Source organism: Eptesicus fuscus, chromosome 2, assembly GCF_027574615.1.
Source record: "Eptesicus fuscus isolate TK198812 chromosome 2, DD_ASM_mEF_20220401, whole genome shotgun sequence".
NCBI classification, from domain to species: domain Eukaryota; kingdom Metazoa; phylum Chordata; class Mammalia; order Chiroptera; family Vespertilionidae; genus Eptesicus; species Eptesicus fuscus.
The window spans coordinates 27,618,650-27,630,937 of NC_072474.1; positions in this window are offsets into that span (position 1 = coordinate 27,618,650).

Genomic DNA, 12,288 nt, shown 5'->3' on the forward strand with positions numbered 1-12,288 from the left:
TGACCTATATATTTATATTTATAGTTACAGTTACAGTTATAATTATATATTTATAATGGAGCTGCTTGGTTTTTGCTCAAATTTCTTTTTAACATTCCGACCTTTGAGGCAAGATATTATTTGGTTTTCTTAGGTATTTTGAGCTTTTCTGAGGTATATACTTCTCTGCACAGTATCCTCTCCTTCCTAAAGTAGTTTTCCATATGGAAGCCTATTAAAATAAAGAATAATAGAGGTCACCAGATGAGCTCTTCCTAAGTCTCTCCTCCACCAGGAATGTCTCTAAGAGCAAATCTATCCCTGCTCTGGAGTGCATCCAATGCTGCTTTTTGGGGGGTCTTGCTCCATTCAGTCTCCCTTCTCTAACTTCACACTTTTTCTTTTTCCTTTGGCTCTTCCCCTTTAACATAAATATACTCATATTTTTTCATCTTAAAATAAAAACCCTAAAGCTGTATTTCCTTCTAACTATGACCACATCTCTCTTCTCAGCCAAATGTTTGAGAAGAGAAGCCCTCAGTTGCTGCCTTCACTTTCTCACGCCCTATTCACTTCTTCATTCACTGTCTGCCATCCTGCAGGCATACATCCCCAAGAATCCAGTTGCCATCGCCAAAGGCATTTGTAGCTTTCCTGACCTCCTGACAACATTTGAATGTGTTTAGGAATTAATGTATATAGTGCCAGAAATGAAAGGCAGATGTGATCCCCAATCTCATGGGTCTCAACAGATTAGGCATTCCTGATAATACTCTGGTTTCTTTGCTTCCACTGCTCACCTTTGCAGGCTTTACTTATATGCTACTTACATCTCCCTATTCTCCAAGTCTTCTTTTTTTTCTTCTTCTTCTTATACATAGCTTCTCAAAGCAATCACTTCTATACCCATGGCTTTAATTACTTTCCATACAGGTTGGGGTAAAAGTAGGTTTACATTTCTGAGTACATGAAATACAGAGTTTATTCTTGTATTGTTATTTAGTAACTAGAGGCCCAGTGCATGAATTCGTGCATCAGTGGGATCCCTCGGCCTGGCCTGTGGGATTGGGCTGAAACCGGCTCTCCAACATCCCCTGAGGGGTCCTGGATTGTGAGAGGGCACAGGCCAGGCCGAGGGACCCCACCAGTGCACGATCAGGGCCAGGGAGGGACGTGGGAGATTGGCTAGCTGGGGAGGGACCATGGGAGGGCTCTTCTCACTCAGTCCCATCAGCCGAACCTCAGCAGCAAGTTAACCTACCGGTTGGAGTGTATGCCCCTGGTGGTCAGTGCACATCATAGCGAGCAGTTGAGCAGCCTTAGCATATAATTAGCATATTATGCTTTGATTGGTTGAATGGACGACCAGACACTTAGCATATTACACTTTCATTATATAGGATTGCTGCATTATTTTCCATACGAACAATTGTAAACCTACTGTTGCCCCACCCTGCATACTCTAATGACAATACAGTTTTAAATGTTTTCATTTAAGTTTTATTTTACATTGAATGCCTCATTTACTAAAGCCATAGATTCCATGTTGCTCTATAAAAGCAATCACAAAAGAATGTGATATGCTTAGCATGTCAACTTTAAGAAATTTCCCTAATAACTTTGGTCTGACAGGAGGAAAGCTCAGGCTGGGGAAAGGCATGAAGAAAAGTTCTGGGGTGCTGCTATAAATGTTCTATATCTAGATCTAGTTTCACATCTTGATATAAATTGCACATATCAAGAATCACCAAGCTCTACAATTAGGATCAGTACACTTCACACACTGAACTATTTTTGGTATATTCCATCTCAATATGAAAGAAATAATTGCCCCATTAAATGACTTTTGCATCAGAAAAGGTTTGGGTTTATACATTTATCAGGATTCTGAAAACTGTGGCCCACAGACCACCTGCCTCTTTTATCAGTGAGATTTTACTGGAACAATCAGGCTGCTTCCACACTGAGCTGCAGGCTGAGTAGCTGTGATGAAGACCTAAGATCCTGTAAGAAAAGGCTTGAAAACCCTAGACCTAAACTGTCCCTTTTTATGATAGTTCAAATCAACCTCACCTAAATACCAAAGTAACTAGGAAATTCATAAGACAGCTCAATAAATTAATTAGTTAACTGTAATCAAGCATTTCATAAAATTATAGTATGGGGGGGTGGCAGCATTCTTTTGCTTTGAATTTTGATTACTTGGAAGAACTATGGGTTTAATGACACAGGTCAAAAACCGGGACTTTATTTGGCCGTACACATGTTATTATTTTTTTTAGCTTGGTGTTAATATTTTTAAAAACAGGAGTGTCCACTTAAAAAAACAACAACACACAATCAATGTCTGGCTGGTGTGGCTTAGTGGGTGAGCATTGACCCTGCACCAAGAGGTCGCTGGTTGGATTCCCCGGTCAGAGCATATGCCCAGGTTGTGGGTTCAGTCTCCACTAGGGGTGCGTACAGGAGGCAACTGATCAATGATTCTCTCTCATTATTGATGTTTCTACCTCTCTCTCCCTCTCCTCTCCCCTCTCTGAAATCAATAAAAACATATTTTTAAAAAAACAATCAAGATTTTGGCTGTTCATACAAAGAAAGGAAGATGGAGCAACTTTGGAACCATATTCCTACAAGGTAACAATGAGCTAAAGTGACTCCTACAATACTGAGGCCAAGCACCAGTTAACACTTCACCCTGTGCTTTCATTGTCTACTTTTCCTATAGCAGAGCTGGAGGACATGAGTAGCAAAACAAAAGACAGAGGGGGGTGGGGGTTGTCAGGTGTTTCCTAACATTCAGCTCACTTGTTATCTGACTGTCACGGGCATGCAAGCTTACAACTTTAGTTTTAAGCAATGGCCTGTAGGAAAATGTCAGACAAAAATCAGAGATATGGGAGGAGAAACCAAGATGGCAGCGTAGGTAAACACCTAAACTGCTGCCTTTCACAACAATTTCAAAACTACAACTAAAAGATAAAACGGACATCATCCACAACCACAGGAAGGCTGGCTCAGTGGAAATTCTACAACTAGAAGGAAAGAGAAAAGCACAATGAGACTCAGAGGAGCTGCAGGAGGCAGAGGTACTGAGATGCGCACGTGGAGAGGACTGGCAACTGAGTGCTCGGCTGGCTTTCTCAAGTGGGAGGGAGACAAAAACTCATGACTGTGCTGAACTCCAGTTCCAGGCGAGACTCTGGGGACCCAGACTCATACGGGGTGAAACTGGACTGTCAGGAAAGAGAAAAACACACTAAGACTCAGAGGAACTGCAGAAGGCAGAGGTACCGAGGCACACGCGGAGGGGGCTTGCAACTGAGTATGCGCCTGGCTTTCTCTCTCTCTCTCTCTCTCTCTCTCTTTTTTTAAAATATATTTTATTGACTTTTTACAGAGAGGAAAGGAGAGGGATAGAGAGTTAGAAACATCGATGAGAGAGAAATATTGATTTAGCTGCCTCCTGCACACCCCCTACTGGGGATGTGCCTGCAACCAAGGTATATACCCTTGACTGGAATCGAACCTGGGACCCTTGAGTCAGCAGGCCGACACTCTATCCACTGAGCCAAACCAGTTAGAGTGAGGCTGGCTTTCTCAACTGGAAGGGAGTAAAAGCTTCTGACTGCACTGAACTCCAGTTCCGGGTGAGACTCTGGGGACCCAGACTCATTCGGGGAGAAACTGGACTGTCTGGCAGTGGGTGGAACTCGAGGGCGGCTATCTCTCAGAAGTACTTGCAGCAATTACCATGGGACACTGAGACACAGGGGCCTCTTAGGGCAGGGCTGATGGGAAACCAATGCTGTCTGCTCTGCCCTGAGACTCTGCCCCATCCAAGCTGAGCACAGAGGCTTTTGCAAGTCTTGTCTCATAAAGATGTCTCCAGCACAGAAGTTCTCCCAGCATAGACATAGCTGATCCTCATAGCCAATTGGCCTGGAGGTCAATTCCTCCCAGTGATACTAACAACAATCAAGGCTTAACTACAACAAGACTGTGCACACAGCCCACAAAGGGGTGCACCAAGAGTGTCCACCTCAGGTAACTGGGGAGGCCGAGCCACTGGGCCCTATAGGACACCTAGCACACAAAGCCACTCTATCAACACAAGGAAGCAGCCAAAATGCAGAGACAAAGAAACAGGTCACAAATGAAAGAAATGGAGGAAAGCAAATGACTGGATATAGAGTTCAAAACCATGGTTATAAGGTTTTTCAAGAATTTTCTAGAAAAGGCTGATAAATTTAGCGAGACACTCGAGGACCAACTAGATATGAAAAAGGACCAACTAGAAATTAAGCATACACAGACTGAAATAAAAAATATTATACAGAGATCTAACAGCAGATTAGAGGATCGCAAGAATCAAGTCAAAGATTTGAAATACAAAGAAGCAAAACACACTCAACCAGAAAAGCAAAAAGCAAAAAGAATCCAAAAATATGAAGATAGTGTAAGGAGCCTCTAGGACAACTTCAAGCGTACCAACATCTGAATTATGGGGGTGCCAGAAGAAGAGAGAGAGCAAGATACTGAAAACCTGTTTGAAGAAATAATTACAGAAAACTTCCTACACCTGGTGAAAGAAATAGACTTATAAGTCCAAGAAGTGCAGAGAACCCCAAACAAAAGGAATCCAAAGAGGACCATACCAAGACACATCATAATTAAAATGCCAACAGCAAAAGACAAAGAGAATATTAAAAGCAACAAGAGAAAAACAGTTAATTACCTACAAGGGAGCACCCATACAACTGTCAGCTGATTTCTCAACAGAAACTATGCAGGCCAGACGGGAGTGGCAAGAAATATTCAAAGTGATGAATAGCAAGAACCTACAACCAAGATTACCCAGCAAAGCTATCATTCAGAATTGAAAGGCAGATAAAGAGCTTCACAGATAAGAAAAAGCTAAAGGAGTTCATCACCACCAAACCAGTATTATATGAAATGCTGAAAGGTATTTTTTAAGAAGAGGAAGAAGAAGAAAAAGGTAAAAATAAAAATTATGAACGACAAATACATATCTATGAACAAGTGAATCTACAAATCAAGTGTATAAAAAAATCTGATGAACAGAATAAACTGGTGAATATAATAGAATCAGGGACATAGAAAGGGATTGGAGTGACAATTCTTGGGGTGGGGAAAGGGTTGTGGGGGATGTGGGAAGAGACTGGACAAAAATCATACACCTATGGATGACAGTGGGGGAGCGGGATAAGGGCAGAGGGTGGGGTGGGAACCGGGTGGAGGGGAGCTATGGGGGAAAAAAAGAGGAACAATTGTAATAATCTGAACAATAAAGATTTGTTAATTTAAAAAATATCAGAGATATGGAAAGGTAATAGTTAACTCGATACTTGCCAACATTAAGTGGTAGGGCTCTCCCTATATCTTCCAAAGTGGTCCTATTCCTAACTTGCATAATTTTGCTTCTTAAAAGGCTTCTTTGTATTATTTCTGCAACCTCTATGAGTCTATATTTATTTCAAAATAAAGTGTTTTAAGAAATAGCATTTCCTTGCCTTAATTAGAAATCTTTCTTCCTGTACCTTAATTGGTCCTCAACCATATATAGCAAGTTTAATCCCTCTTCCACCAGAAAGCTCTTCCATTATCTATAACTTTCTTGCCCACATCCCCATCAAGAGTTTTCTTTCTCAAGGACTCTCTTGTCCTATAGAATATTAATTCAACCAGCAAAAATTCATTGAGCACCCACCGTAAGTATGATGTGTTCTAGACTCTGGGGTTATAAGAGTGAACTATGTTCTTGACTTGTGGAGCCAACACTAAATTATGCCTAATAATGTAAGTGATCATTAGACTTTCCAGTGGCCATATCATATTGCTAATTTTATTACACTTCTAATCCACTACATTCTCAAATTCTTCCTCTTATACATTGCTCAAACATATACTCAAGCAACTAGGTTACTGAATCTAAATTTCTTTATGGTCATCCTTGCTAAATGTTATATTTTTAGAATCTGCCCTTCAGTCTGTCAAGAACTTCTAGAGTATTAGAAAAGATGGCGACCGGCAGGAAGGTAGGGAGAGAGAGAGTGTGAGTGAGGAACCCATAGAGAAGAGTGTAGACGTGTGTGGTGTGTGTGTGTATGAGCTAGGGTCAGTTAGATTCTGCACGTCTTCCAAGGGGCTGCCTAACCGGGCAGTCCTAGACAGCGGAGCCCCGCGCACAAAGCGGACACATCTCCGCGGCTGTTGCGGACGCGGAGACCACGCCATCTTGAGAAACAGAGCTGCCTGAGACTCGGATCCTGGCTTCTGACACAAACCAGGACCCTGCAGCCACTGGGGACAGAGAACTGCTATCACAGCTTCAGACCAACAAACAACAAGAATCCAGACGTCCCGGCAGAATTCCGTGAGTCAAAGAGCCTACCCCCTCCCCGCAGGCACGCAGACAGTGCCATTTTAACTGATAGATCCGCCTCTCGCCCAAGCCGCAGAGCTTTGCGCAGGGACTCGCTCCCCCTCAGGGAGTTTGGCGCGCGCGCGCGAGCGCACAGGAGAGAATCAGCTCCCGCTCCCTGTTGGGGAAATCTGTCAGTGCGCACAGAGGGCACCCCTTCGGAGAATTTGGGGGAATTTGGCTTGCGGGTCACAGCTCTCCCTTCAGGGAATCTTAGTGCTTGCACAGAGGGGCTTTCCCTTTGGGGAATTTGGCGCGCAGGACAGACTCCGCCCCCCTTCCGGGACTCCGGTAGAGTGCACAGAGCCAGCTCACCTTCAGGAAATCAAGAGTGTGCGCCCTAGCCGGTTTGGCTCAGTAGAGAGAGCACACACAGGTCGCAGCTCCACTTCAGGGAATTTGGCATGCCGGACACAGCTGCCTGGGATCCCTGACTCACAGCGCATTCACACTAAGAGCCAGCGACCCCAATTGTTGGTGCATGCACACATAGGGACCCTGAGTCTCAACGAGAAACCGCACAAGGCAACAGAGACTCTGACACTCTAGTCTTGGTGCAGACACAGGGAAACTCTGACTCCTGGCACATGCTAAGGATCTCATTTTCGGCACATACCAACTGTGTGGTGCAGACAGGGCCCCTGAATCTAAGTGTGCACACGAGACCACACAGAACACTGGGGACACTGACGCTGGGCAAGTCTGGTTCCCACCAACCAAAGGCAGCCACACGTCCTAGTGTCAGAGCACTTCAGTGAAACTCGGGTGGAGTGAAGTCCCCACAGCACACGGCCCAGGTCCACGCAAACGGAAGCTTGAGCTTTCTGGTGATAGCCAGAATGGGGAAACGAAATAACTCACAGAGGAAAGAAAATGTGGAGTCGCCAAGAAAGGAAATCAGTGAAACTGAAGCTTGCAACATGACCGAAAAGGAGTTTAGAGTAATGGTCGTGGAATTTATACATCGGATGGATGAGAAAATAAACAACTTATGCAAGAATCAGGAAGAAATGAAAAGTGATATAGCTACAATCAAAAACACCATGGAAAGTTTCAACAGTAGACTACAAGAAGCAGAGGACCGAATTAGTGAGTTAGAAGATCAGGTACAGAAACAAGCTCAATCTCAACAGCAATTGGAGAAAAAAATTAAAAAGCAGGAGGAAAACCTAAGGGAGCTTCGGGACAACATGAAACGAAGTAACATGCGTATAATAGGGCTGCCAGAAGGACAAGAAGAGCAGCAGGGATTAGAAAATCTATTTGAAGAAATAATGACAGAAAACTCCCCAGATATGGGAAAGATAAAAGTTACGCAAGTACAGAGAGTCCCAAGCAGGATCAACCCCAAAAGACCCACACCAAGACATGTCATAATTTCAATGGCAAATATAAATGATAAAGAGAGAATCTTAAAGGCGGCAAGAGAGAGACAGAGAGTTACCTACAAAGGAACACCCATCAGATTGTCAAATGATTACTCAACAGAAACACAACAAGCTAGAAGTGAATGGACAGAGGTATACAAAGTGTTGCAAAGCAAAGGACTGAATCCAAGAATACTATATCCAGCAAGACTATCAATCAAAATTGAAGGGGAAATCAGGAGCTTTGCAGATAAAAAAAGGCTTAAGGAGTTTATCACCACCAAACCAGCAATGCAAGAATTGCTAAAGGGAATACTGTAAAAAGAATAAACAAACAGGTAAGAAGGAATATAGACACAAAAATAGATATGACCACAAACAAATACCTTTCAGTAATATCTTTAAATGTAAATGGACTAAATGCTCCAATCAAAAGATATCGAGTAGCTGAATGGATAAAAAAACACGACCCATATATATGCTGTCTACAAGAGACCCACCTCAGAACAAGAGACTCACACAGATTGAAAGTGAAGGGATGGAAAAATATCTTTCAGGCAAATGGAAATGAAAAAAAAAGCTGGGGTAGCAATACTTATATCTGACAAAATAGACCTCAAAGTAAATGCCATAACAAGAGATAAAGAAGGCCACTTCATAATACTAAAGGGAGAAATCCAACAAGAAGAAATAATTCTGATAAACATATACACTCCCAATATAGGAGCACCCAAATACATAAAAAAACTCCTGGAAGATTTCAAGGGAGAGATTAATAGCAATACAATCATAGTAGGAGACTTTAATACCCCACTATCACCACTGGACAAATCCTCTAAACAAAAAATCAGCAAAGAAACAGCAATCCTAAATGAATCACTAGACCAGATGGAATTAATTGACATCTTTAGAACATTTCACCCCAAAGCCACAGAATATACATTCTTCTCAAGTGCACATGGGTCATTTTCAAAGATAGACCATATGCTGGGTCACAGGCAAAGTCTCTTCAAATTCAAGAAGATAGAAATTATATCAAGCGTCTTCTCAGATCACAGTGGCATAAAACTGGAAATCAACTACAATAAATACAATCGAAAGAAATCAAACACTTGGAGACTAAACAGCATGCTATTAAACCATGACTGGGTCACCAGAGAGATCAAGGAAGAAATAAAAAACATCATGGCAACAAATGACAATGAAAACACAACAATCCAAAATCTATGGGACACAGTGAAAGCAGTCTTGAGAGGGAAGTTCATAGCTCTACAAGCCTATTGCAAAAAACAAGAATCAATGGTAATAAATTACTTAACCCTACAACTCAAAGAGCTAGAAAAAGAGCAGCAAGAAAAGCCCAGTGTAACCAGAAGGAAGGAAATAACAAAGATCAGAGCGGAGATAAATGACATAGAGACCAAAGAAACAATACAAAAGATCAACAAAACCAAGAGCTGGTTCTTTGAAAGGATAAACAAGATTGATGGACCTCTAGCCAGGCTCACCAAGAAGCAAAGAGAAAGGACCCAAATAAACAAAATCAGAAATGAAAGAGGTGAAATAACAACAGACCCCGCTGAGATACAAAGGATTGTTACAAAATACTACGAACAACTCTATTCCAACAAACTGGACAACCTGGAGGAAATGGACATATTCCTAGAAAAATATAACCTTCCAAAAATCAATCAAGAAGAATCTAAAGAGCTCAATAGGCCAATAACTATGGACGAAATTGAAGCAGTCATCAAGAAGCTTCCGGCAAACAAAAGCCCGGGGCCTGATGGCTTCACAGGAGAGTTTTACCAAACATTCAAGGAAGAACTAAAACCTATCCTCCTCAGACTATTCCAAAAAATTCAAGAGGAAGGAACACTTCCAAGCTCCTTCTATGAAGCCAGCATCACCCTAATACCAAAACCAGATAAAGACAACACAATGAAAGAGAATTACAGACCAATATCCCTCATGAACATAGATGCCAAAATCCTCAACAAAATTCTAGCAAATCGGCTCCAGCAGTACATCAGAAAGATCATACACCATGACCAAGTAGGATTTATCCCAGGAATGCAAGGATGGTATAATATCCGCAAATCAATAAACGTGATACATCACATAAACAAATTGAGAGATAAAAATCACATAGTGATATCAATTGATGCAGAAAAAGCATTTGACAAAATCCAACACCCTTTCTTGATAAAAACTCTCAACAAGGTGGGAATAGAAGGCTCATACCTCAACATAATAAAAGCTATATATGATAAACCCACAGCAAACATCATACTCAATGGACAAAAACTAAAAACATTTCACCTAAGAACAGGAACAAGACAGGGATGCCCACTCTCACCACTCCTGTTTGACATAGTACTGGAAGTATTAGCCATTGCAATTAGACAAGAAGAAGAAATAAAAGGCATCCAAATTGGAAAAGAACAAGTAAAGCTGTCTTTATTTGCAGACGACATGATATTGTACATAAAAAATCCGAAAGACTCCGTCAAAAAACTAATAGACTTAATAAATGAATTTGGCAATGTAGCAGGATACAAAATTAACGCCAAGAAATCTATGGCCTTTCTATACACCAATAGTGAACTTACAGACAGAGAGACTAAAAAGGCAATTCCATTTACCATCGCACCAAAAAAATTAAGATACCTAGGAATAAACTTAACTAAGGAGGTAAAAGACCTGTACACGGAAAACTACAGGACACTGAAAAAAGAGATAGAGGAAGACGTAAACAGATGGAAGAACATACCATGTTCATGGATTGGTAGAATCAACATCATTAAAATGTCCATACTACCCAAAGCAATCTATAGATTCAATGCACTCCCCATTAAAATACCAATGGCATATTTCACAGACCTTGAAAGAACTCTCCAAAAATTCATCTGGAATAAAAAAAGACCCCGAATAGCCACAGCAATCCTGCGAAAGAAGAATAAAGTAGGAGGGATCTCAATACCAGATTTCAAGCTGTATTACAAAGCCACTGTTCTCAAAACAGCCTGGTACTGGCACAAGAACAGACATATAGATCAGTGGAACAGAATAGAGAATCCAGATATTGACCCAAACCACTATGCTCAATTAATATTTGACAAAGGAGGCATGAACATACAATGGAGTCAAGACAGTCTCTTCAATAAAGGGTGTTGGGAAAATTGGACAGATACATGCAAAAAAATGAAGCTTGATCACCAACTTACGCCATACACAAAAATAAACTCAAAATGGATACAGGACTTAAACATAAGACGGGAAACCATAAAAATACTAGAGCAATCCACAGGTAGCAAAATCTCAGACATATGCCAAAAGAAATTCTTCACTGACACTGCACCTAGGGCAATGGAAGCTAAAGAGAAAATTAACAAATGGGACTACATCAAAATAAAAAGCTTTTTCACAGCAAAAGAAACCATTAACAAAACAACAAGAAGGCCTACTGCATGGGAGAACATATTTGCAAATGGCATCACTGATAAAGGTTTGATCTCCAACATCTACATGCAGCTTATACAACTTAATAAAAGGAAGATAAATGATCCAATAAAGAAATGGGCAACAGACCTAAATAGAAGCTTTTCAAAAGAAGACAGAAGGAAGGCCAAGAGACACATGAAAACATGCTCAACGTCACTAATTATCCGAGAGATGCAAATCAAAACAACAATGCGGTACCATCTCACACCTGTCAGAATGGCTATCATCAACAAATCAACAAACGACAAGTGTTGGCGAGGATGCGGAGAAAAAGGAACCCTCGTGCACTGCTGGTGGGAATGCAGACTGGTGCAGCCACTGTGGAGAACAGTATGGAGCTTCCTCAAAAAACTGAAAATGGAACTCCCATTTGACCCAGTAATCCCACTCCTGGGAATATATCCGAAGAAACTAGAAACACCAATCAGAAAGGATATATGCACCCCTATGTTCATAGCAGCACAATTCACCATAGCTAAGATTTGGAAACAGCCTAGGTGCCCGTCAGCAGATGACTGGATCAGAAAACTGTGGTACATCTACACAATGGAATACTATGCTGCCATAAAAAAGAAGGAATTCTCATCATTTGCAGCAACCTGGATGGAATTGGAGAACATTATGTTAAGTGAAATAAGTCAGTCAATGAAAGAAAAATATCACATGATCTCACTCATTTATGGGTAATAAAGAACATTATAAACTTGAACAAAAAGATAGATACAGAGACAGTAAAGCATCAAACAGACTGTCAAATTACAGGGGGAAAGTTAGGGAGAGGTGGGGGAGATAAGAGATCAATCAAAGGACTTGTATGCATGCATATAAGCATAACCAATGGATGCAAAACTCTGGGGGGTGAGGGCATATATGGGAGTGGGGTGGGGGGTGGCAATGGTAAAATATGTACACATATAATACCTTAATAAAAAAAATTGGAAAAAAAAAAAAAGAACTTCTAGAATGCCAGTTTCTTTTCTACCTTGGCGCACA